The following is a 2,690-nucleotide window of genomic DNA, read 5'->3' as shown; positions in this document are numbered from 1 at the left end:
TTTGGTCTTTTTGAGACAGGGTCTCCTTGTAGCCCCAGCTGTCCTGGAACTTACTATGTAGATCAGGCTGGCCTTGAACTCACAGTGATCCGCCTGCCTCTGCCTCCCAAGTGCTAGAATTAAAGGCATGAGCCACCACACCCAGCCTACTTTGGTTTTTTAAAATATAAATAACATGTGCTCACTGTAGACAATTTGAACAAATTTTAAGGGCCAGGCATGGTGGTACGCCCCTTTAATCCCAGCATTTGGAAGGCAGAGGCAGGTGGATCTCTATGAGTTCAAGGCCAGCCTGGCCTACACAGCAAGTTCCAGGTCATCAGGGCTACACAGTGAGACCCTGTCTCAAAAACAAACAACAGCAACAACGAAAAAAGAATTTCAATGTATAAAACTGAAAATTAAACACACTCAACTCTGTCAACTAGGGATACCTGTTTGCTTCTATTTTTTCTTAGTTTTCACTAATTTGCTTATTATTATTATTATTATTTTGCCATTTGATTTCCCAAATGATCTCTTCTTGTACCCTCAGCCTAGAGGCAGTGGGGTGATTCTTTCCCTAGATGAAGATTTATATGGAAAAAATATATTAAATGTGCCTCTAATCCCAGCAAGCTTTGCTGGCATATCATTATGAGGGGACTCTGGCTTTCTGGCCATAAAAAGGACCAAGAGGTGAGGGTAACCCCAGCAGGGACAGCCTGCTCACTTTCTCACAACTGCCAGACACTTAGAGACACTGATATATAACACCACAGCAAGTCTGCATTTCCACTCCACCTTAAACCCAGCAAACTCATGATGGTACTGTAGTGCTCCTATCCCTAAAAGTAGTAGCCTCTGCTGTCTCATCGACTGACTGGGAGCCCAACTAGATGCCCAAGATCATAAGTTTGAGGAATTGCACTGAGAAAGGAGGATTATAAATTGGAGGCTTTCCTGGGCATCACAGCCTGGGCAACTTAGTGAGACCCCATCTCAAAATAAAAATTTAAAAGAATTAAGGACATAGCTCCATGGCAGAACATTTGCCTATCCTGTGCAAAGGCCCTGGGTTCAATCCCCAGTATCTCAAAAAGGGGGAGAGAAGCCTAGGGAGATGGCTCAGTTAATAAAGCACTTGCCTTGCAAGTGTGAGGACCTGAGTTCACACCCTTAGAACTCATGTAAAAAGTCAGGTGCAGTAGTGCATGCCTGTAATCCCAGCACTGTGAAATGGGAAGCAGAGACAGGAGGCTTGCTGACCACAGGCCTGGCCTAGGTGGTAAAGTTCCAGGCTAAGAGACTCTGGCTCAAGCAAGAAGTGGAAGGTGCCTAAGGATCAACTCCACAAGCATACTATACACATACATACGCACACTACATGTGCTACCCCTACACATACAAAACCCCACAAAGTTTAAAAAAATAAAGGAAATGGATACAGAGCTTGGCGTGGTAGGGGAGAAGCAGGAAAAGCATTTTGTAACTGTTCAGAACACTTAGACCTTCATCTTTACAAAAGAATGATTACACCTAGGAAAATTTGATAGCAGGGGCCAGGGACAAGGACCCACACTGTACCCAGGCACTTCCAGTGCATCAGCAACAGTTGTGGTGTCTGCCTAGTGAACATCTGCAGATTGAGCACTGCAGATACCTCTAACCCTCAACCCTGTGAGCCAGTTCAGGACCCTGCAACCAGATGGCCAGGGTTCAACCTGGCTTTCCACCTTCTAGCCTGGACTAGTAGGTGAACCTGCCTGTGCCTCCATCTCCCAAACTGTAGATAATAGGACAGCGTCCATCTCCCAAGGCCAGTGTAAAGGCAAAGCCCACAGGACATGCTTCAAGTTGCTGGTGTGGCAAGGAGGGTTGGTCAAGGAAGGCTAACTAGTGTTATTATTCACAAACATGAGCTGGACAGGCTTGGGTGTGGAAGCAGCCATAAAGTGTGTGTGGGCACCTGGTGTAGGTGCCCTCCTCTGAGTGCCTGGCCTCTCTGGTACCTGTCAGCTTTTCAGCAATGGGTTTGAATTCCTCTGGGCTGATGTACATATCCTGGTCAGTGTCCAACGAGGAAAAGAGAAAGAGGCCATCTGTCCCCAGGGCCTTCAGTGCAGATTCCTGTTGGGGAGGAAGGGGCTGGGCTGAGCAGCGGTGGCAGGGCCCAATCTGCCTGTCCCCAAGCAGGCAGCTGCTTCCTGCTACTGCAGCTCCTGCCACCCTCTCCCGACTCCCCTCGATACTTTCCAGCCCACTTATTCAAATGTCACCTCTGAATCGGAGTTCCTTGTCCCCTTTCCAGTCTCTGCTGGTCCCTGCTTTACCCAGTGTCCACTCTCTTGAGTGCCCCTCTCGCCCCCTTGCAAATGGCCCTGGTCGTACTTTGCCTGGTCCCCTCCGCCCTCCCTTTCCCATCGTCCCGGCCTCCCCCGTCGCCCTTCCTGGGTCTCAGGGAGAGCCTTTGTCTACTCCGCTGTCCCAGGCATCCCTGCCCACTGCCCCCTCCAGCCTGCCCAGCGCCTGCCTGGCCGGCCGCCTCCCTGGCCCCCACCCCGCTCATGTCCGCTTCCTCCATCCCTGCCCGGGGGGCTCCCACTCCCGGGCCCCCGGACCTGCCGCGCGGCCGCCTGGGCATCGGCGAGTCGAGCAAAGGCCCGGGCAGCGGCGGCGGCGGCGGCGGCGGCCAGCAGGGCACCGAGCAG

At 51.3% G+C, this 2,690-nt stretch overlaps 1 long non-coding RNA gene across 1 annotated transcript in view; it reads right to left on the bottom strand.

The window, feature by feature from the left end:
* Positions 1-2,690, bottom strand: part of LOC103725066 — a 5,749-nt gene extending 3,059 nt beyond the window's left edge. Inside the window, exons 1-2 of the long non-coding RNA XR_606849.3 lie at positions 2,601-2,690; positions 1,992-2,109 (exon numbers count right to left, since the gene is read on the bottom strand). This is a non-coding gene — a long non-coding RNA (uncharacterized LOC103725066). The remainder of the gene's footprint in view (positions 1-1,991; positions 2,110-2,600) is intronic.

Source organism: Nannospalax galili, unplaced genomic scaffold (assembly GCF_000622305.1).
Source record: "Nannospalax galili isolate Female #2095 unplaced genomic scaffold, S.galili_v1.0 scaffold1428, whole genome shotgun sequence".
Lineage (NCBI taxonomy): Eukaryota > Metazoa > Chordata > Mammalia > Rodentia > Spalacidae > Nannospalax > Nannospalax galili.
The sequence above is the reverse complement of the archived record's forward strand: the minus strand, read 5'-3'. Positions and strand labels throughout refer to the sequence as shown.